Source organism: Temnothorax longispinosus, chromosome 5, assembly GCF_030848805.1.
Source record: "Temnothorax longispinosus isolate EJ_2023e chromosome 5, Tlon_JGU_v1, whole genome shotgun sequence".
NCBI lineage: Eukaryota > Metazoa > Arthropoda > Insecta > Hymenoptera > Formicidae > Temnothorax > Temnothorax longispinosus.
In genome coordinates this window covers 5,270,064-5,295,668 of record NC_092362.1, presented here as the reverse complement: position 1 = coordinate 5,295,668, position 25,605 = coordinate 5,270,064, and the positions used below count along the sequence as shown (strand labels likewise).

The 25,605-nt window shown below is 36.5% G+C and overlaps 1 protein-coding gene and 1 long non-coding RNA gene across 7 annotated transcripts in view; one reads left to right on the top strand and one right to left on the bottom strand.

Annotated features, from left to right (window-relative positions):
• Positions 1-5,587, bottom strand: part of LOC139813878 (uncharacterized) — a 186,272-nt gene extending 180,685 nt beyond the window's left edge. Inside the window, exons 1-3 of the long non-coding RNA XR_011732289.1 lie at positions 5,298-5,587; positions 4,351-4,449; positions 3,873-3,925 (exon numbers count right to left, since the gene is read on the bottom strand). This is a non-coding gene — a long non-coding RNA (uncharacterized lncRNA). The remainder of the gene's footprint in view (positions 1-3,872; positions 3,926-4,350; positions 4,450-5,297) is intronic.
• Positions 1-25,605, top strand: part of Dop2r (dopamine D2-like receptor) — a 212,164-nt gene that overhangs the window by 148,169 nt on the left and 38,390 nt on the right. The window lies entirely within an intron of this gene.

Here is a 25,605-nt window from a genome sequence, read left to right as displayed (position 1 = left end):
GCAAATATAAGAGAACGAGAGACGAACTTTCCACAAAGATTTCGCACTTTTCGGTCACTCCTATTGTCGCTCATGTCGACCTACCGTCAAAAGTTTCTCGGACGGCTTAATTTTCCCAGAAACAGACTTAACCCACTTTCCATTCATCCGGCGATTATCTTAACGGGGAGGAAGGAGGCGCGAGTGCCGTAGAAAAGAGGAAGAAGTCAGGAACCGGTATCATAAATCGTCCTCAATGTCTTCACATTCCGCCGCGAGCGGGAAAATAGCGTGTCACGATCATTCGCGATCGATGGAACGGTCGTCGATCGATCGACCCACCAATCGGACGAATGAACGAACGCGAACGTACGAATGGATAGCGAAAATAATTTCGCGAACTCTCAATGGGAAAGCACGGGAAGCAATCACAACCTGCGAGTTTTCTGGCGCGCGTTTCTCTCGCCCTTGCTGACAACGTTATCCGCTGGAAAGGAACATTTCGCGCTGTCCCACTGCAGTCGCCCGTTGCAGATTGCATCACGATTGATATCGCGGCTGTAGCAGTAACGGCGCGATAACGCGCCTGTTCACACGCGGTATTAATGCGCATTTCGCGACTATGTTTGATTCGTGGACGGCGATGGCGAATATTGTGTAAATTCGGAAATGTGTGCACGAACTCCACATTTACTGCGCTTTTAACGCAGCGTAATATTATATATCCATTTCGCGATTTAGCCTGAGGCAGCTTTTATTTTCAACGAATTCACGTTGTGTAGTTAATTTGCTGCGTCAAGTATTTTTCTTTAGTTCTTTACTGTTAGTCCTAATCCTATTTTTTAAATGATAACATCAACGTTGTATAAATGAGCAAAAAGATTTCAATTTAAATGAGCGATGTGTAATTAATTTATTTTACATTTAAATAAAAAAGCAGTTTATAAAATTACAAATACATAACTTTTGTTAACAGTAAAATTAATCAAATCTCCATTTAAATTGATATTTTCGAGTCATTTTGAAAGTATTAGCTGTACATATTTATGTATTACCTACATTTATTCTTGCATTTCTTCTATTACCTTCCAATTTGCTTCAATAATTAAACTTTGCAATTTATATATTTAATACATAAATTGTGAAGTTTATTTATTATAATATATATGAAAAACATATATATATACATATATAAATAGAAAAAAGTTAAAGTTCTTAAAAGAAAAGTTTGAATTGGTTAAAATGTCTCACAGGCAAGAAACGGAGAACATTTTGCATATTACAAAATGTACTTCTCATAACCGTAATGTGAGATCTTAGAACGAACGGAGACCAAGTATAAGGAACTCTTTGCTCTACCAATTTATCGTAGCCCATAGAGTCCATGGAGAATTGCAAGTAAGAATTTTATGCAGATAAGAGCTTATGCACATTAATTTTAACCGCTACACAGAAGTTAACTTTAACAACGTAAAGTGGACTTTTGCGTATCTCCCCTCGTGCGAGGGCAAAATGCACGAGAGAATAAGCGCATACAACTCGTTCGATGGCTCACCCCATCGAATAAAACCTACGAGCACTGTTTTTCCGTAATAACATTTCCCAATGCTAGAACGTTTGACATTCAAATGCACGTAACGAGGCTTTTCGCGATACATTGTGCGAACTGCTTGCATCGTGTCCGACGCGCGATGCGCGATAATGCCCGTGAAGCGTTTTGCGGTGCATTCGACATTCGAATATTCCCGATGCGTGCGGTGCGGACCGCGAAATTTTGTAAGCTCGTGATCCGCGATGTAATTTGACTTTATTCAAAAAAGAGGAGACATATTTTAATGGAGAGGATAATTTATGCGCGCCTGTGCTTCCGCGATCCCGCATTTCGCAAGCTTACGACTCGAAATTTTTATCACGGAGACAATACCTGAGATGCGTTTGTTCAAACAACCATCGCCGATATTTTTCAGAATAAAATTCTGCTATATTCTGACGAATCCATTTGCATTATTACTTTTATATTTTTACGCGTAGACATGTACGTAATTAACAATGATTTAGTATTACATTAAATTACACAATCATATAAAACATTTATGTCAAAATTTTTATGATTTAAATATTAAGGACGTACACACATTATATGTGACTAAATAAATTTTAACTAAATTGGGACATGATTTTTCATTGCTGTTTTACAGAATATTTAATACACTAAAGCGGCTAAAGAATTCCGTAATTAGACTTTTGCCCATTATGGAAAAGCCGACTACAAATTCATACGCATCAGTTAGATGACATATTTCACGCAAAATCAGAATGATTGATGCAGCTTCGTAGCAAATATCTCTCTTAAATCTTAAAACGAACAAATTACAGCCCGTTATATATCAGGCATCTCTCGGTATCGCGATATTTACACAGGCGGTCATAGAAAACTTTTCTGGTTAAACTTTTATTTCACCGTCTGCTTGTGTTTCCGCGTGAAAAATTTGAGCATAAGAGGAATATACGTATTGCATTCAGTTACGCGATATGAAAAACGTATAAGTGAGTGACGTATTTATGCATTTCACATGTATATTTGCGTAGCTTGCATTACTGCGCACGATACAGAACGTACACGCGATACTGTTGTGTCGCAGTTCCTCTTGTTTCGCTATTTTTGAGTTTGTCCGTCGAACGGAATCCCGCGAAACAAAAACACATAGACATTAACATTATATTTCGCGTCCCGCGTTTATTATTTGACTATACGTATGAATGATGCGGTTAAATTCTTTATTACCCGGCCAAATGTTTTACCGCGCGGAGTAAGGATCGAAAGATGCAATAAAAGCACATTAATGCTTATACGTGCATTATGCAACCCTGCGGCTTAAGGGATTTAAATTTGTATCCACGAAGTCTCAAATAACTTTAATCCCAGAACCATTATGTAAAATCGCAGACTACTTCACTTCATAATATAAAAGCCGCTGCATAAAATTATAAACTATATTCGGTTGACTTTAACTAATTTAAGCTTTATATCGTGTTTCAATTATTTAGTTTAATATTAAGACAGTAGATGATTAAAGTTACATTAGACAATTGAACTATTTTCTATCATTTTTGTTATATATCCGCGAAATATTCTTATAAATTGTTATACACACACATAAAAATAATCATTCTACAGCCAAGGAAAGCATTTACTTATTTTATTTTATTTCTTTTAAGTAAATTTTCTTATAACAAAGAATATTTTCTTACTAATAGTTTTCAAATATCTTGACACAAAAGTCTTTGAAAACCAGAATATTGTTTTGAGTAAATTTAATGCTTACAATGATTTTTTATGGAAGATTTGTGGATTAAGTATTTAATAAAGTTATGTATCCGCAAATCTACCATAAAGTCATTGTAAGTATTACATTTACTCGAAACAATATTCTGATTTTCAAAGACTTGTGTCAAGATATTTGAAAACTATTGGTAAAAAAAATATTCTTTGTTGTAAGAAAAACTTACTTAAAAGAAATAAAATGAAATAAGTAAGTGCTTTCCTTGGCTGTAGAATGTTTATTTCTCTCTGTATATAAACAGACTAATATATCTCGCAATTAGTCTCTATCGTATAATAGAAATACGTCATTTGCGAGCTTTGTGCGAAAATGTGAAAGTATCCACGTGCGCACAATAAATTAAGGAATAATTATACATAATCCTCAACTAATATCGATCCTGATCTATTATATTCTATCCACTTTGAGGCAATGAATTTATGAGCCATTATTTTTATCTATATCGTAGTATCTTAACGTGAGGTAGAATCATATATATCTATACATACCTAATATAATTTTAATAGATCCATTACCTCAAATTAAACTGAAGCGTAATCTCTGACTCACCGATACGACGCGCAGCGGCGGAGTTATCGCACAGGTCGAGAAGCTCCGTTGATCTGTAAGGAAATGCAAATATAATTTAATATAATACGATTTTACGACAATGCTGAAAATAATTAATCCCCCTCGTCTGTATACGTGGGTCTACAGAACAGCGTCCGAACCAAAATGATAATCTGCTCGTAACTGTAAAACTTGCAAGCCTGCCAGAAAATATTAAATAAACAATGTTTACCAAAATGGCTGTAAAATCAACTACAATGCGTAGACAGGTGTTTCTCATAAATTTCAGTATTTTGTTTTAATACTTTAAAGTAGAGAAAAATAGCGTCGTACATGACAGATCTGCGTATGCGCTCCGCGAAGGTGCATAAAAAACGTATACAGACAGAGGATTAATAATTCTGAGAATAATCGATCGCGTGTGAAACGATCGATTTACTCCGTGCAAGTGACAAATATGACGACGAAAACTACTCACCGCAAGGCTGCTCCGCCGTTGCCCGACGCCGTCCCAGGCCGCCTCCTCCTCTCATTTTTCCGTTTCTTCTCGCTCCCTCGTGTGGCACTCACATAACACCTGCGAAAGTACGTTAATTACGATCGTGCGGCGATTCAAACGGCACCCCCGACGTTAATCGTACGTGACGCGCGCACTTTAGCGATGTACCGGCTGTACGTCGTGACGTAAGAGAGCGGCGCGAAAAAAAGAGCGAGAAATGGCGAGCCCGCGATCCGCCCGACATCTGTGACGTTTCACAAATTACTGCGACGGGCGTATCTCAGGTGGTACAGAGGGTTTTAATTACCGATACGTACACGCACACACGCACACTCGCGCGCACGCGGAACAGATACCGAATTTATGCCGCGACGGTCGACGAATATAAAAATATAGAAGATTAATCGCGACTCGGAAAACTCGATCCGCGATGCTCCGACAGTCCCAGCGAGAAATGACCCGTCGATAGACGTCGATTCGACGGGTCATTTCTCGCTGGGATACCGTACGACGAGAAATTTGAAGACGCGACGATAAATATATATGTGCGAACACGCGAGCGGCATCGAAAAAGTAATTAATCTCTCAATAATAAATATCGCGACGCAATCCGCGTCGTATCGATGTTTGCTTTTACTTTACGAATCGCGCGAAATACGTACACGCGATTTGATGAACAGCCTCGATACGCGAGCTACGCGAATCGCCATTTTAAATCACTGATATAATCGGAAATATATTAAAGGATGATGGGGTTTTCCGTACTTACTACGTCCCGTTTGGAAAGCTAACGACAAATACTGATATTATTTATTGCCGTGTCTCTTCTCTCTATAGCTTCATTTAATCTCGACGATAGATTGCGAGAGATACCTACTTAATAACAACGCAACGACACGGAGCGATACACAAAACCACCTGCCTACCTGTGCCTGCTCGAAACTCGGAGTCACGTTAGATCCGTGTGAAGCTGGCGCCAGACTATGCGCGAATCCTGATTCGTGTGGTTCGCCATTCGCGCCGATTCGCCAGCGGAGCAGTTTTTTGACGAAATCAAAGAGATGAATCGAGAAATCACGAATAACATATGACGAAGTATGAATAGTGGAGGGTCTACATTGTTAAACGGCGAATCTATACGAATGGCGAACCGCGAAACGCGCCAGCTTTAGATCGAGGTGTCTGTTCCGCGCCGCGTCCGTGGTCCGTGTCCGTGTCGGCTCGTGCAGTGGTACCAAATGAGTTCGCGTCTTCTCGGCGAGTCACGCAGGTGGGGATAGAGTGGGGGAAAATGACTAGACGCGGCGCGCGCGATGTGCGATGGTGCGTCATGTGCCTACTGCCTAGTCATCTTGCCCTCCTCTACCCTCTACCCCCACCTGCGCCGCGCCGAGCGCGATGAATTCGCGACTTTGCGTGTAACTATCGTCGCGAGAGAACAAACACCGAGCTGCGTATCACTTTGCCGGCATTCCCGTCCGCGTTTTCGCTAAAGCGGCTAAAGCCCCGGACACACACTTTTTCGTAACAGTAACAGTAAAGTTTCGACCAATCGACGTACGGCCGTACGTTCCCGAATCGAGCAACGCGATTGGTCGAACTTTACTGTTACTGTTACGAAAAAGTGTGTGTCCGGGCTTTACTCTTCAGAGAAAACGATCGCGCATTTGAAAAGATAATAAAAAGCCATTGCGGCGAATCGTGGTCTCGTTTCTCGCTACAAATTGTAGGAATTTATTTATGATCGCGAATAAAAGAAGCGTTTAAGAAAACACGTGCCGACCGTTGTATTATATACTTTTAGTTTCGATGCCCGCGATGTTATAGGCCGGTTCTACAATACATAAATCGTATATCGGAGTCAGATTTCGGAACGCACCCGACGATCCAATGAGAGAGTTTCTTCCTCGAAAACGAATTCTCTCTCCTCATTGGGCCTTCGGTCTTCGGCTGCGTTCCGACATCCGACTCCGATTTATTGTAGAACCGACATTAACGAAACTGTAGTAATTGCATGACGCGATATCAAGATCCGTTCTATTCTATTTCATTACGAATCGTAAAAGTTTATTAATCGCGAATCGTATATACGTTTCTCTCTTGCGAATGAATTCGAAGAATCGAGCCCCAGGTAAGCCTTCGAAAAAGAACAGACGCGAACGTGTGTCTAAATGAGTTCAAGATTTCTAATCGACGCACTACGGCGTTGAAAAGCACGCATTCGCCATTTGGCGGCAGGTGCGCATTACAACGTATCATAACGCGTCTCAACGCGAACGCGGACATCGAAACTAATAAAAATAATACATCGCCAACGGTCGGTGCGTGGTTTGTTGTCTCTCGCGTACGACGCGGACGCCGGGTATACACAAAGTTATCGCGCGTCGTCATTCGTCACTCGTGCTTCGAGTCTCGAACGGGCTGGCACGCAGGCAGACAGTTCCGCGTTATTATCTCTCGGGGTGTAATCGCGTTAACATCCGCGGCGGTCGTTTTTTCAATCGGAGCAGCGGTGGCGAACGTGTTAAGCGTGTGCGATTTGCGACGATTAAGAAACTTTTACGATTCGTAATGAGAAACGGTTCACGGCGACGACTTTTTATTGTCTTTCGGGGCGCAATCGAGCCGAGTATTACGAGCAACACGAGATCATTCCTCGTGAACGAGTAAGCGAAGGTCTTATAAAACTCGCGATGAACGAAAAAGAGTTTTGTAACGAGAAACGGTTCATCGTGGCGACAGCTCTTTATCATCTTTTGAAATGTGATTGTTTTCTATGAAGAGTTAACGATCGCGGACGGGACGACGCGACGGGAGTGCCGTGCAGAGTATCGCGCGATCGTTGTGTTCTCGAGATCGATGTACGTGCGATGGCAATTAACCGTGTTCGCGAGTGAATATTGTGCGACCGCTATGAAGAAATCTGAGAGGAGGAGGCGGCGGCCTGGGAGGCTTCGGGCAACGGCGGAGCAACCACAAGGTAAGTGTAATTTAGTTAGAGTAGTGTTGGTTGTTCTTTAAGCATTATTACCAAATATCTATTTGAAAAATGATTTAATTAAAATTATATTGTGTATAGATAATTTTAAGATACATGTATAATAAATGCAACATGTCAGATTCATTGCCTTGAGATGGACAGGCTAAAAGATATTAGTGCTGATGTAATACTTAATCTTGGAATATTTCTAAAATCTTTCATTTATTTATTATATTTTTATATACATGATATTGATTTATAAAATAGAATTCTTAATAAGTACCATTATTGATACATTTGGCGTTTTATTATTATTTTTACTAATTACGAGAGATACCAGTTGCCTAGAATGAACGAGGAAGTGTCCATGAAAAAACAATAAGAAATATTTTACAGATAGAGTAAGCTAAAAAATGAACAAAAATAAAGTAATTTTTCTAAAAAAAAAAAAAAATTTATTTTAAATCTAAGAAAGATATTATAATCCTTTACATACTTTTTGCCAAATTTCTGTTCTTAAAAAAGATCTTCAGGAAACGTAAAGGAATCGTCATAAGAATATCGTATTAATACTAATGCAATTTATGAACAATTTTCAAGTATCAAGCATATTATAATTATTACATAAAGAGGAAATAAAATGAAATTATGACAAATAAAGTATCTGATGGTTCTATAGTTTTACAATATAGAATTTTTACTTGGATTCCTTCATGATGTTCTTATATCGCATATATCTGTTATATGAAATAAAAATAAATTATATGTACATGTATAGAAGACAGGGAAAAATTATTAATTTAGTTGCAATTTCCGCCAGATTAATTAGCCATGTATAAATTTCAACTTATATACACGAAAATATCATAGTAAGCTTATAGATATCTTTATTATAAATTTTGCATCTGATATTCGCCTGTGTTTCGATCTACACAGAGATTTCTCCGCAATCTTTCTAAATTTAAGCGTTAAATCCGGTTAAATCATTAGCGATTTTAATGTTCTTGATGCTATTTTCTTGCCATTTCTCTCTTTCGCATTTGCGAATATTATAATGAAGGGCTCGCCTTGCAACAAGCGAATTCCACGTGCGAACCCGAATTGGGCCACTTTGCGGTCATGGCCGTTCATAGTAACGCCAGTGCCAGTGCCATTATCAGGGATTGCATAATTCGAGAAATCGGACGATCATTATTTCGACCGATATTTTGATTGAGCGCCCTTAGGTAAAGGATTTGCATTTGCTTCGCATTACGACAATGAATTATGTTGGATTCTCCGACGTAATTGAATTTATATAGAACCACTTGCGTATAATAATGCCACATAATTTCGTTACTAGATCACATTTTTTAGCAACGCTCTTATTTTCAATCTATATAATTGATCTATTTTAATTTTCCAATTGTTATGCCCCTTTCTGCTTTCTAGCCTTTCTCTCTCTCTCTCTTTCTTTTTAATATATAATCCCCCTTATAGTTATACTAATTATGTAAACGCTACATACGCGGTATTTTCGTCCATGACTTATATAATCTTTTGACCTATCGTTATATTAAGAATATTCGATTGCTCGTTAAAAGTTTAATATTCGTGACTTGTAGTCACGCCAACTGCTTGATCGATTGCCGCATAATGGTATAAATCGGTTGTTATTGCGCAATACATCAACAAAATCAGCATCTTAAATACAACTTTCTCAGATCTTGGTGCGCTCATCACGCGTTCGTCGAAAGCTCCTCCGAGATTTTCGCGAAAACAAATAACAAACAGAAATATCTGTTATCGAGCAATATTTGACAAAGAACGGATTTTTCAAATTAACGAGACTAATTTTCACGAGAATAAAAAACGAAAATAAACGAGCACGTTGAGATAGAGCGGTATATCAGCCGATTTGCTGAAAAACTACTTTATTACACCCCGGGCGCGTGCTCGCGATATGTGTCGGTATTTCGTATATGAGCACAGATTGAATATCGTATCAAATACCGCGTAATTCTAACGGCGTTCATGATCAACGACTTTCGGCGGAGAAGCCGAGGCTACAATGTCGCGATGAGCTCAGCCAAATGACGAGTAATCAGCGTTTAACTTCGTTCAGCGCGTACAGGTAGAGACGGTATTCTCGGTCTATATCGAGTAATTTGGCTCAAGTACAATTTCGTTGCCGTAACTACCGCGAACCGTATATATTACGGCGCGAAAGCGATCCGGTTCTCTGCCGCGAATTTAATCCGAGATTTATGCTACCCTGTTGTGAGGAAATAAAGCTTTTTATCGAATGACCGTATTTTTATTATTCGTAACCAGACGCGCTCGGCAGAGTGATAAAATGCGCCCGTTTCACGGCGCTTCTTTTGCGTATCTCTCTCGAAAATAGTTCCCCGACGGATACTTTTCGCTTAGAGTTACTGACGGCGGATACGTATTACGTCAGATAACATTGAGCTCCATTAAGATTTGCCCGCAGTGTGCATACAGGATATATTATAAAGATAAGTATAAAACACAGTAACAAGAAGAGAAGTTCGCTATATACTCGGAAATAAAAAATCCTGATAAGAACTTCAGCACTATTTGTATATGTAGGACTTTGAAATATTCAACACCTAAAAATTAATTAATATGGATAATTAATATCTTCGACTTTTTGATATTTTTGTGAGAAACGACGATAAAAATCGGTACATTATTGGGAAATAATTATTTGCATGCAGAAATAACAAAGAACTTTGTAGATATATTTATAATATGCATCATAGTGGAAGAATACGAATTTATGGTAATAGCTTGTAAGGCAAATATTGAAAATAGCAAGCGATGCGCTTTAAAAGAAAGCATTTATAAGAATAAGCAGATTCTGACCGCATTGATGCGGATACTTCCATAAATTTTCTTCGGCCGTAATTAGCGCGGATAATGAAATTTGATTGGACTGTTTTCCGCAAACACCGTAATAAATGACTTTGTTATCTTCTTTCGCAATGTCGACATAATTACGTCTTTCACGCGTGTTGACTTTAATAAAGTTTTATATTTTTCGATCAGTTTTATTAATGTACAGATTATTTCAGTTTCAAGGAGAGAGATTGATTTTCTTCTGCTGAAATGCGTTTTGCTTTTCACCCGATCTCCGAATTAATTAAAAGATAAATTTATCGTCTTTGAAACTATGACAATTGTTTGGCTTAATTCAAGTTATTCAGTTATATTTTTGAGGTGTCATATGGAAATCGAGCATTATTGCAAAATAAATTTATGTAATTTATTGCAAATAAATTTAATTTAGTTTTCTTTCTTCTTTTTATTGAGGTCTCAATGATATGTAGACTTAATAACTTTTCCTTAGAATATCTTGTTGCCACTTCATATTAATGCTACCATTGACGTACAAAGTATGTAAATTTATCCAGCGTTATCATCTAATATTCCTTTATACTTTATACTACTGTTTAGTATGGAGGAAAGAGCTCAAAATTTTATTTAAAAAACATTCACGGGGTAACGTTAGGTGGACAAGTATGAATATTTATTTACGTGATCTTTTTTTTGTGGTGCGTATTCATTGAATTTATTTATAGGATTGTATTTATTTGTCAAATAAATATTCACTTCAATTTTGTGTTTTTGTAAAAAATACCACGTAATATCTCAAATGCATTTTGCGTATTTTGCAAGCATTCGTCTGTTGATGAAATTTAATCAAAAGCCGAGCGAGAGAGAAAGAGAGAGCGCGGCGAAAGTTTGAACATTTCCGACCACTGATTCGTCGATTGCTGATCCACGGGCTTGAACTTTTCAACTGCCGACCATGGGAACTTACGCAACTTCTGCGATTTGCGGAATCGAATTAACGCTAAACAGAATTTCGCAGTGCGTCAAATCTCGAAATGGTTTCGCGACGGGTTGGTTTGGCTGTAAGTTCCAAGTTGCCGCCGGCTGTTAATTATCGTACGAGTACAAGAAACCGCAGAGTCTTGCTCTCTCTCCTCCCTAGTGTAATGCACCGCTTCGGGGATGCATATGCAGAAACGTGCGTGCGTATTGCGAATTCACGCGGGGGGGGGGGGGGACAAAACGGACGAACGGGAATCCCTGTGGGTGGCATAACAGGCTTTTGTTGACGATAGCGGCGGGCGGGGATTACAAATCCTCTTTGCACCAGACATGATTTCATAAGTAACTCATAGTATATAGCTGCATGGTACTAATCTGCGAGCGCGCTAACATTATTCGCCGCCGTGTATATCGTGGAATACGTAATACCGTGGTCCGCTATGTCAATTAGCTACTTTGATCCTTTGAGCTCCGACGTGTGTGTTAAAAGTGACGCGATTGACGTTACCGCGATATATAGTCTTTCGGATATCCCGCAAAATTGCTACAGTACAGAAATGTCGCTTTATATAAGAATCATTTAAATAATAATGATTATCTACGTTTAGATTTTTAGATTTTCGTGTGTTAAATTTCGCAATTTATACTTGGAAAGAGTGTCTCAATATAATTACAATTGTCACGATTTGTTTAGAGAAAATGCTGAATGTATAAATAATTAAATTTCTTTCTGCTTAAGCGATCGAAATTTATTTAAAGCAAATATAGCTGTTCAATCATTATTATTAAAAGTGTTCTATTGGAAGTATTATTTTATGAAATATCTAGATAATACAATTGTCTTGTCAGACAAATATGCTGTACAAACCATATCATTCTTTCTTAGAATCTTTACAAGCCACTCTCCGCAATAGCTATTACGTTTGGTTTACTCGGTTCACCCCGTTTACTTCGTCATACTTAAAAATTAATCGTCGACAAACGATTACACCGTTGCTTGCTCTGTTACGAAGTATCTGTAGAAGTTCGGGCAAAGTGCAAAAGCGTGCTGGAAATAATCTCAAACTCTTTCTCTTCTTTCTGTTTTACTTATCGCGCCTGCGTTGTACACTGTGACGCGAATTTTTTGCAGTTACGCGAGTAGTTCGTCGCTGATGGCTAATGTCTATCAGTATTGCGCAGCTGAGGTTCAAACTTGTCTGTAAGAAAGGTAAAATCAATCGATTCCGCGCACGTGCACGTCCCGGGGGAGAGCGCAAACCGATATCCAGGAGATGCCTGCCGGGGCTCTCTTGAGCGAATTGACCACTCCGTTGGATCGCTTGGGGACCAGGTGAGAAAAGGTCAAGAAATCGGTGGGCTACTTCCGCGAAAACCTCGAAGCGACGATATAGTGGTGAATTTCTAATACAGCGAAAGACCTTGGCGCATTGAATAACAATATTCTTCTTTTATTTAACAAAAGATATATGGGAATCGAGAATTTGGGACACTCTCATTAAAGAAGTATTATATTGTTTATGTAGTGTCGCTGAAACTGTGTCTCTGAGACTTTTGCGATTTATTTTTATATACTTTGTTCTACATCGGATTGTAATTTAAAATATTGCTGTAGTAGTGCAATTACAGCAATGCTATTAAAATTAATATTAATATATACGATAGCGCCAGTTGTTGCGATTAACACACGTATGTAATTATCTGTACACTGAGAAAAAATGTTCTGGATTTTAATAAATATTAGTTTGCATACAACTGTGACTCTCCATTTACTAAAATGAAGAAAATTTTCCCTTTTATTAGTATATGTGTATTCACTGAGAAAAAAATATATTAATAAAAAAGGAAAATTTTCTTCATTTCAATGAATGGAGTCACAGTTGTAATGTAAACTAATATTTACTAAAATCCAGAACATTTTTTTCTTAGTGTACTATTTTACAACGTCGACACAATATTTTAATAGCTTTATTTACACGGATTTAGTTTTTCCGTAATAACAATTGAGATATTACATGTTACGTGCGCGGCACATAAGTTTTAATCTCTTTATTTCATAAACAGAGATAATATCTAAGTGTCGCTGAGATAAAATTTTTATATCGCATTGCGCATTACATTAAATCGTCATTTAAAACCCATGAAGCATTGACGGGGATTAATTCTGAAAATGTTTCGTGTTCTATTACGTGTAATACGGTACAGTTTGTAGCAATCTCAAAGATTCAACGCGGCCGCCAGAGACTTTCTGCGATTTTAAGCCGAAGGTGAGAGAAATCTGTGACGTATTTATATCCGCTGGAGAAATCGAACGGTTCGCGCGGATAGGGTTGTTAGACTTCTCACCTCCGCTCGAAAGGGAATACTAGGTAGGTACTAGTACTGGCTAGAAACGCGCGAGAAAAATTTTCCTCATTCGCCTGGCGCATCGCAGTTGCGCGCGTAATGTTCCACCGGGAACGCGAAGCTGTCGCCAATTCGAGCCACAATCCCGCTCTTGCAGATCCATTTTGTCGTGTCGCATAAGCCGGGACGGAAAGACGTACTCTCCTTCTCTCTCTCTCTCTCTCTCTCTCTCTCTCTCTCTCTCTCTCTCTCTCTCTCTCTCTCCCTCTCTCCCTCTTACTCCAGCTCTGTCTATTTCTCTCATCGATTTATCCCGCAAATATGAGTCCCGGTACACCTGGTCAGTCCCGATATCAGCATCGGGAGCCAATCCGCACGTTGACTCACGAGCTGGTCGGCGGGCGATACAGCGGATCTTCGTCCGAGTATTCGAACGGGATGAGAGATATGCGTCGTGTAATACGCACGTTCAAGGAGAGCAATACCTACCTATCTACGCCCGACCAATTTGCGAGTCAAATGGAATTGGCCACCGTCCGGAGTCCGACGGGTTTGTTTGCCGGACGTTGAACGTGACTGTTCCGTGGACCTGGGACGACAGCAATATATATAACATCGGAGAGGATTAAAGCCCATTAGACACGTACGTAGTCAGTAGCGCTGGTCACCCTGTTGCCTGCATAAATGTCGAGCGAAGTCGTTCCACGGTAATAAAGCCAACGACGTAAATGGATAACGGACACCAGATAATGGATCGTTATCTCTCGCGGATATGATCGACCCGGTTCAAATTCCCCCTCTATGGTCGAATTTTTTAATCAATTAACAACGTATTCGTATTAAGAAGCACGCAGGAAGCTTTTTATAAGTAATCGACATTAAAATGTCATAGCGCGATATTGCAGCAAAATAGAGGGCTTTTTAGAGGACTGACAAACATTCAACGGTAACATTTTTTTTTCTCTACAGTATTCTCGTGGTGTATTTGATCGTCAAATACATGATAGATCGCGTCACTCCTTTTTGTCCTATTTATCGATAAACATAGAGTGACATTTATTGATATTGATACAGTGACAAGGGAGAAAATAAATTCCATATGCGTCATTCGTTTTTATCTCGCAGAATGCATTCCCGAGTGCGGGGAAAAAGTTGATTAAAGTACTCGATGCGACAAGAATTGATTAGATAGAAGATGCACAGAAATGAATATAAAAATACCTGCGCGCGCTTCGGGGGTTTACGATATTTTCGCTCCGAAGGGTACACGCAAATTTAATTAAACAGACAATGCGCGATCAACGAGGTACGTTAATTAAATCGCCCGCGGTAAATCCTAGTGCTGCATCTACGTTTAAACATTTATGATGTTTATCGTGTGCTATCATGATCGAGGCAAGCGTCTCGTTTAACATACCATTTTTCGTAGCAACCCGCGACTTTCAGCATTCAGTAACCGTTCGATTATGTTCTACGTCTCCGCGTCTCCCTGTCCCTTAACTCGTCGCTCTATTTCCGTTATGAGGAAACAGAGCCACTTTTCTTGCCGCGGCAAATCCCACGACGGGCAAATGAATTATCCGACCCGATCGATCCTGAAAACCGAGAGAGGAGTAACCGCGCTCACGTTTTTTGCTAACACGTACTTCGTTCATGAGCCACTGAATGAGTCTTCGAGAAATCGCTATTTTTTTGCTTTTTCACTCGACAGAGTTTCTCCTAAATAAAACGCTTACGTTAACAACAATTCGGGAAATTGCAAATCATTCAAAAAGTTTCCTGAAATACGATAGTTCTATACACGCCGCGTATCTATCGTTTTTCTTTGCAGACATGCCAAAGTGGAGTTAATGTGTTTACTAAGATTTACTGTTGCGAAGGAAAACAATTATTTTTACACATGGTATGATTTCAAATTAATGTATGGGATAAATAGAATTGTAAAGTAATAAGGATATTACATATATATATATATATATATATATATATATATATATATATATATATAATTAAAACGACATATAATATGTGAATAAGTAACATAAAAAAAATTCGCTGTTGTGCGAAAATAAGAAATAAATATTTTTGGCCGTTTGCAATTATGAAATTAGTTGAAACTCTTTCCAAAGTTGTCAATAATAACTTTGAATTTACTGAAACCCAAGCTTACTGAAACACGGTAGAGTACCCCTTCGTTTCATCTAGGCTGTCGTTAAGCGAGTTTGGACGGGAACATAAATCGGGACAAACTTCGAGTGCGCCGTCGTCGAAATTGCGCGTTTATTCTTGCAGTCTCGTCTGAGACTGAAATTGCCTTTCTACACTGATACACTGAAAAAAAATTCTTGGTAATCTTGTGAGATACACTTAGTAACAGTTCTTTTTAAAATATTTGATTATTATTACCGAATATGATATTAATAACAAAACATTTTGTAATAATTATAAACATTTTGAAAGAGCCAATTTTGCGTTTAGTTGAGCCAACTAAATTATATAGTACTTATTATCAAATAGCTTAGTGATAAATAACAAACAGTTTGATAATTAGTACTAAATTGTCTTAAAAAGCCTTATCTGATTGGTTTGTTGACAGTTACTCAATTATTTAGTAAGCAATTTGGTTATTTAGTAAATATTACTATAAATTTAGTAAGTATTGCTAATTCAGATTATTCTTTACGAAAGCTGTCAGTTTATTGTTCCGATCGTGCTGCATTTGTCTCATGAGCCTCAACCAGTTCATACATGTTCGTCGATCCAAGCATTCGTGCCTGTACATACTCGTTTATCACTCGCGAAAGTGCATCGTAAAACTCTACAGTTTTCGCGAAAGTACATTTTAAAGTTCTAAAAAATGAGTGATTAGAAAATTTTCTCTTAATTTGACTTAAATATCTCATTGATGTTGTTATAGGTTAACCTTTTAAAGGTTAACCTTTTAATACCTCAATCAGATGTTTAAGTCCCCAAATTAAGAGAAGATTTTCTAATTCACTAATTTCTTAGAACTTTACAATGTACTTTCGCGAAAACTGTAGTTTTACGATGCAATTTCGCGAGTGATGAACGAGTATGTAGGTACAAATGCTCGGATATATAATATACAAAATTTAATAACTATTAACAAAAAATTTGTTTACATTTAGCAACTCATTTTGTTATAATTATCAGAGTAGTTTGATAATATTTCCTAAACTATTTGATAATTATTAATAAACTATCAGTTTATAGTTACCAAACTGTTTGGTTACATTTATCATTACTTGGTAATAATTACCAATCTTTGCCAATAATTACCAAATATATCAGGTTTTATTACAATTATTTGTTAACATTAACCAAATTATTTCGTCACATTCACCTATACGTTTAGTTGAAGCTATTTCACCAGGTAGCTTGGTCACATTAACCAAGCCTGGATTATTATAACCAAGCCTTTTTTTCAGTGTAGTTTGGTTTCACGCTTCTTGTATATATGAAAAGCTTTCGTATTCCAGGGTATTACAAACCTTCTACCATCTTTATTACAGTAATAAAGATGGAGAGAATTATTTATGTGACCGTAAAGATAATTTTCTAATTATTTTTTACAATGTCGAAGATCGAGGCTTACACTGAAAAAAAGGCTGGTTATAATATCCAGCTTGGTTAATGTGACCAAGCTACTGGTGAAATAGCTTCAACTAAACGTATAGGTGAATGTGACGAAATAATTTGGTTAATGTTAACAAATAATTGTAATAAAACCTGATATATTTGGTAATTATTGGCAAAGATTGGTAATTATTACCAAGTAATGATAAATGTAACCAAACAGTTTGGTAACTATAAACTGATAGTTTATTAATAATTATCAAATAGTTTAGAAAATATTATCAAACTACTCTGATAATTATAACAAAATGAGTTGCTAAATGTAAACAAATTTTTTGTTAATAGTTATTAAATTTTGTATATTATATATCCGAGCATTCGTACCTACATACTCGTTCATCACTCGCGAAATGCATCGTAAAACTACAGTTTTCGCGAAAAGTACATTGTAAAGTTCTAAGAAATTAGTGAATTAAAAATCTTCTCTTTAATTTGGGGACTTAAACATCTCATTGAGGTATTAAAAGGTTAACCTTTAAAAGGTTAACCTATAACACATCAATGAGATGTTTAAGTCAAATTAAGAGAGAATTTTCTAATTCACTCATTTTTTAGAACTTTACAATGTACTTTCGCGAAAACTGTAGAGTTTTACGATGCACTTTCGCGAGTGATAAACGAGTATGTACAGGCACGAATGCTTGGATCGACGAACATGTATGACTGGTTCAGGCTCATGAGACAAAGCAGCACGATCGGAACAATAAACTGACAGCTTTCGTAAAGAATAATCTGAATTAGCAATACTTACTAAATTTATAGTAATATTTACTAAATAACCAAATTGCTTACTAAATAATTGAGTAACTGTCAACAAACCAATCAGATAAGGCTTTTTAAGACAATTTAGTACTAATTATCAAACTGTTTGTTATTTATCACTAAGCTATTTGATAATAAGTACTATATAATTTAGTTGGCTCAACTAAACGCAAAATTGGCTCTTTCAAAATGTTTATAATTATTACAAAATGTTTTGTTATTAATATCATATTCGGTAATAATAATCAAATATTTTAAAAAGAACTGTTACTAGTGTATCTCACAGATACCAAGAATTTTTTTTCTGGGTTCGCGCGTAATGACGTGGTTGTACGGACATTTAATCAGGAACAAAATTATCTTACGAAGCAAAACGATTCTTATAGTAATTTCTTTCCTTTTAAGTTCTCTATTACTTTCGGAAATTTCTGCATGACATTTCTTTCATCCAATCCTACCCCCGCAGTTTCGTTTAAAAATTAATAAACTTATGCAAGCGCGTGCAGCTAATTTATTCGCTGCACTTTAACATATTCGTTAACTTTGTTGCATTTTACCGTGACGATGTGTGTTGCGCGAATATAACGTTCTCTAACATAGACTGAATAATGAAATAAACTGAAGATAATAAAAGGTAAACAATTCCGAAAGTTTCGTGATTAAAGCGGGCGAGCAAAACTTTGTTTTGCTATAGTGTCTTTCGAACACGATTGGTAAAGTTAGGATCCCGATAGGTAGAAGAAGGATCGTTAGACACTCGACAGACAGAAACTTGATTGAAAGTTCCATTCTTCCGCGTCGCTTTTTATAGGAAAATCCGAATAGTGCCGACGATGCTAAAATAAAGTAAATAGTAATCAACGAATGCTGATTAACCGAGTGACGTTGCAAGCATGCGAACTCATCTCAATTATGAATATGCATTAGAACCGTTGTGATAAAAGGTGTCATTAGCGTAAATATTGATAAATTTTTGCCTTTAAAAATATTGCACCACACATTTAATTTATCTATTTGCATGCAATTATTAATAATGCAAAGGAAATTAATGTCACGTATGCACTAAAAGTCATACAAAAGCCATGTTATTGTATTAAAAATTGACTATGGAATGAATTTTACACCACTTTATATGCGTGGTAATTAATGTGTGTTTGCTTTGCAAAATGAATGAATGAATACATGTAGATTACATTCATTGAGAACGTAATAATCTTTTCTCATCGTTATAAATCTTAAGAGGCATATCTATACATAAAATACGTGAAAATAAAGAAATTCCTTACGTATTTCTAAGTATTGAAATACAAATTATCTCTTTTTATATAATACGGCGGCGTTCGGAACGTTAGAACAAGACTTTAATAATTCCAGCAGTTCGCCATGTATCGTGATGTACGGGCAAATTTTATATCCAACACGTTTCTCTTTGAAGAATCTGCACACGCGGCCAATAAATTTCACATTGTGTCGTCAGTGGTTGCCCCGACACTCCATTTCTGAGTGTCAGCCGTACTCTCGTACGGCACGTTTGAATACCGCGAACGATGAATGGAATATATAAAAAGATGTCTGATTTATATAACATTCTGACTTGCAAAAAAATTAATAGCGTCTCGAAAGAAGTAAAGGCAGCAAAGCCGTTCAAGATCGCTTTTAGAATTATTTAAAGAAAGAAGAAAAAAACACATTTTATTTTATTTTCTCAAGAATTTATAAAATATTATATAACATAAATTCTTCATACAGAATATACGTTCTATTTAAATATTTTACATTTTCAAGCGTTTTTCGAAAATTGTTAACACTGACATCTATAAAATTCTATGAATTTACGAGTAATCCGAGTGCAAATACTTTTGTAGCATGACAAAAATTTCAATCATGGTGAAATCTATAGACGATGTTTACGTCATAAAATTCTTTTGCGTACATGTTACTAAGGATTTAGTAAAACATTCGTCATAGGATATTAGCGACCATAAACAACATTTGTGCGCGCACGTCCGTGAAGAATTATGGCTAATATAATCTGCATATAAAAACGTGAGATGCACAATTCCACGAAATTTTGCAAACTCTGACTTGAAGTTTAATGTTTCCTCAAATTAATGTAATGTAACGGAACATCATATTTTATTTATTTTGCACCAAAATAGCGTAGAATATTTTCCGCAATTATTCGCATTAATATATAATATGGATATATTTAATTTATATTTTTAATTTTAAGCATATCGCGTTTTTGTGGTATCGTATTTAATCTTCTTTATAAAAAAACGTCATTATTAAAAAATTATTGGTGGATGTGCTTTATTACAGGATGTAGTATTGTCCGCAAAAATTCAAGATATTCTTTTACAAGTGTCAATTAGAGGTAAGGCCGATATTGATGACGTTCGCTCGCTATTTCGCGGATTTTCACAAGCCATGTTTCCGAAATTCTCTTACGTGGTAGAAGATCATGCATAATCTGCACAATAGCTGCCACAACAATCGGAGATCATAGGATCCACTGGCACATTCATCGCGATGTGTCGTACATGATAAACTGCACGGGGATGGAGGGAGACAGGAGGGGAGTACGTTAGGTATTGTCTTGCTAATGCTGGATTCTAGGTAGAAGGCATGCGATTGCAAAATGAAAGAATGATCCGATGGTTGTACGTCAATTGTCGAATTCAGTCGTCAGCGACAACGACTGCGACCTTCTCCATCACGCTCATTAAAAAATACGCGAAAGGATTGATCGCTTCGAGAAAGAGGCAGCTCTTCCTTGACAAAAGTCACGAGCTTGATCGAATTTATTTTATTATTATACCTATTTAATTGTATAATAATTCTGTTTCTACGAATTTCATTCATTACTATTTTATATAAGTAAAATTATACTATAAGTAAAATTTAGTGCCTTAAATAAAATTGTCTACATTGTTTATTTTTTATGCCTGCAAAATTTGAACAAAATTTACGCGTTAAATTGCTTTTTATGAGAGGCACATAAATGCATTATTACTCTCTTGAGTTAATAGTATTATTCCAAGTTAGACAGGGTAGTTTAATCAATGTTTCAGATCAGTTTTGCATCCTGTTTATTTTATTGCATTTGCGACATTTCTTCCGTTTAAAATAATTTTAACTAGGACTCCTATACGAGTCCCAAAAGAATCGCTATCTATTTAAAACTTTCTTAACGAGTAGATTGTTAGGACTTCGTTGGATTCATTAAGGCCCTGTATAAGAAGCTGTTACCGTATTCGTCCCAATTTCAAGAAGTTCTCGTAGTTACGTTAAACATTTTATCTACATATTCTGACTTAATTACTTCCAAGATATCGTTGACGTATCTCATTGTAGATTTTCTTTTTACCTTTTATATTATTTCTAAATAAAAGCAATTTTTTTTTTGATATAACGATAAACTGATGTGTAAGCTATTATTTGACACAATAATATTGAAATGATAAAGAAATAAAAAATTGCTCTTCTATATTTTTGATCAATTTCTTCTTTTTTAAATTATTATTTAATCAGTAAAGTAATCTAGCGTGACGTGTACACATTAAGTACAATATCAATGTGATGAATAATAATACATATTAATTTGCGTAATTATTTTTCAAAATTAAAACAGCGGTAATATAATTGTTATTGTATTAATATGCGGTAACATAGACTATTTATCTAAATTGATGTGAAGTGCAAATATTCGGGATGCATCTATCTCGTAAATTAAATATTTCACAATAACGACGAGTTGGTTGGCGCACAATGTTCGACGCTCGTTTACTGCAGCGTGCGAGTATTATGCGGTCACCTTAATACCATTCGTGGGACTTGAACAGCCGTGTATCGTCACGTTATTATCCTTTGAAACGCAATGACAAGTACCAAGAGAAAACGCGATCATTCCCAGTGGACAATTAGTTCGCGCAATTAATGAACCTCCAGGCGATTAATGTTTCGAAGCGGTGGTTATTTTAGCACATATTTCGCGCAATTCATATATTTAAACTAGAAATTGATGCAACAGAGAAAGCGGAAATTATAAATTTTTTTTAGTTTTCCTCACGTAGAAACACATGTGTTTAAATTTTATTTATCCTGAAATTGGTATTGAACATTTAACATAACATTTAAATGCAATGGTATACAGTTTTTTAAAGAATTTACAAACAAGGTAGAGTTTTTACCTTGTTTGCTATTGCAAAATAGCAAACTGTTGTATCAAGCAGTACCTACACTATATAAACTGTTTTAATTTCTCAGTTTATTACCCTTACCCTTAATTACAAATTCACGCACATATTCTGTCGGGAATGAGTTTAGTTTGCGTCATGTTCTCTTATCTACAAGTATACACGTTTCACCCTTTGTGATACATAGTAACGCACATTGTGCAACGAGGGTGTGTGCTTTAGTTTTCCTGATATTACGTACTCCACCATCTATGAAATGAGTATGAACACACATGCGGACGTTGATAACGAAGTCACTGGTGCATCTTAGCTTACAACAAGACGCGGGAGACGTTGTTTAGAAATCCTCTGAAAGGCTATGTCGATGCTTCGTAACGGAATACCCACAGGCAGAGTTATATAAGAATCCTAATACGTTCCACCGTTTGCTAAGTCGCTGAGCCGAATCGTAGACGGAAGTTCGCGCGGAACTAGTTTGATGAGACTGGAAATTGATGCGTCAGACAAAGCTTAGATGATATCTGTCAAGTCAGGCGTTCACGCAGATCCTATTCAACCGATCCGTTCGATTTACGAGCAATACTAAAATCCACGGTATTCTATCGAGTTCAATTCGATTAATTTTGCGGGCGAATCTTCGGCGTGTTACCTACGGACTATCGTAAAAACTCACATCTAAAATTCACTGTAACTCTGCAATCTTGGTTTGCTAGATATCTATATCCTTATATAAGTTTACTCGGTTTACTAGAGAAATTTAATGAATATTATATTACGGATTTCTATATTTTATGATTCCCACGCTGTGCTCGTAAATCCACGGAAATATCTCCGTCGCAAAATATTTCACGGTTTCAATTCATGAGCTACGACATTTATTTCTTGAGAAATTATATGTTTCAAGAAAATCCTATTTAAGAAATTTTCTTTAACATCTTTTTCGAGCATGCTGTTAACGGAAAACTCGCTGGCGCATTCAATAATTACTTCACAGGAATACGTATCTCGTTTAACAATTACTTACCTTTTTTTCTGATCAGAATAATAGCAATGTGTGCATGCATGCCCATGTAAATAAATGATAAATATTCATATCGTATCGCGAATAATTGCATTATTTATTGGACTTTAAATATTGCAGGGATTAATTTATATGTTGCATCAATTATGAAATATGTTTAAACTTCTTTCTGATTGATCATTACTTTTTGCGTAACGTTAATAAAAGAATGTTAGAACAGAAAGCTGAACTATTTGCGGTTTCAACGCGTCGTGCGGATTTCAACTACTATAGTACGTTATTTAGTACGCGGTGTTATAAATGTTGAAACATATATTGTAAATATATATATTTTAAAACACGCAACGAAATGTAGCATTGCCTATGATTTTTTGGCAACAATTTTCTACTAACGATAAGAGTATTTATTTCTCTTTATTTATACTAAATAAAACACTTAATAGAACGGTGCGTTTTTTTGAGCAATAAATTTTGCCATTAAATTTTATAGTAACAAAGTTTAAACTGATAAAGTATAAAATAAATAACCTTTTAATTTTAATAAGTAATTATTAACAGTTGCTTGTTTTGAGTGCTAAATAAATATTGGATTTTTATTGGCAACGAATGTATAGTTAGATATTCGTATTTCTTATCTATAAATAATATATTAATATATTTGCGCAGAATGCATTCTGCTTTTAATGAATTTTGATAAAAGTAACTTTATTTTTCATTATTATTATTTACTTTATTATTAAATGTTTTTATCCAATATTCAATATATCACGGCCGTATTTTAATAATTTACGTAAAATATTACGATGTTTCTGATATTTTATTTAAGTAAATAAATGGTACTAGACAAACCCGAGTAAGAGACTGCATTATACATATTGCTTTATGATTGTGTGCTGTATGCTTGTCGGGGCATGTATCCTGTTCACTAGTTATCCTATACAGTGTTTGATTTGAATTCACCGATTACGTTGGATCGAGGAGAAACCCCCAGGGCGGTTCCTCATAACATATCCCAAGTTAAAGGGATCGTATATGTACCTGCATCGTACCGTTTGTGTGATATCCTCAATAATCAGTTTGGTAGCGAGTAATTAGCGAATAACCTCGCCTTGTTGTTGAATCTTAGCAGGATGAAACAGACATGCATCTTTCCATAAATATTACATTGTTATCCCTTATACAAGTTATCAGCTGTTTCTACTCACGCAATTATGTTGATAGAGATAAATTCGTTTTGTTGATATATTTTAAAGATGTGAAACATATTTTTGTTTTCTGTCATGAACTTTATTTGGAAAACAAAAAAAGTGCGCTTAAATTATAAAGCAATATTATAACTCGTAATCGATAAAAAAGTATATTTATAATTGTACTTTCTCTCGCGTGATCGCTATAGGTATGCGTTGAGAAAATTTATACAAGTAAATCTCTAAGAGATAAGCTATATTAAAGTATATATTTGTAACATTTCTAAAAAATTTTTAAGTCGAAGCTACGTGACAAGTTTAGTAGAAATTTAACATGTGTACTTTTAGATGACGATGCCCTATAACGGGATACAGAACCTACTAATTGTGCCCCGGTAAGAAACTTAACACTCGACTGTCGAGGAAGTTCGCTTTACAGTAAACAAGTATTCTACTAAAGCATGCATCAACGCTTCAATATGCGCATCAAATTTCCGCGCCAGGGACCTAATCAGTCTTAAGTATCTTACGTACTCTTACCCGAAGTAGGATATAGTACACGATATATTAACGCAGTCCGTTCATGCGTGATAAAGGGGTATTCTCAAGCGGTATCTCTGTTTTCGCACTCGTTCTATCTCGCCCCCTTTAACCGGTAGTCGAACTTTTCGCATACTGCTTCGTGGGGAGCGATAGAGGCAACCGAAGATATACGAACGAGGAAGTAAGAAGGTGCCGCATAATTTTCAAATTATTCACGAAGACGCGCTCTCGGCGCGTCAAAGGGGGATATCGTGGCTGCTCGATATTCTTCGGCCGAATATTCCGCACGGATATACATCGCGGTAACGTAGTGAGGGTTCGGTAAGGTCCTGGCACGGACAAATGAGGATCTTCCAGCTGTCGCTCGGCGTGACGAAGGTCTCAATCGTTAACGATTGTCACTACATACATCTTGTATTATGTACGCCACATATCGACCTTATAGTGCCGTGGGTATCATACCTTCCGTATATATCAGAAACAGAAAACTCTGACGGGTAAAATGACGGTAAACGATGAATTTATACTTCTTTTTGGTGTTCCAAAAAGCTGTAATACGTGTTTAATGTTCAGACACGTTCTACTTAAAAAGTTAAAGTTCTTCAAAGCGGTCAGAGTAGAATGTTATTAAAAACTTGAATTACCGAGGCACATCACGAGGCAAAATATAGCGAACGGCTGCGTGTTATTGGAAATTGG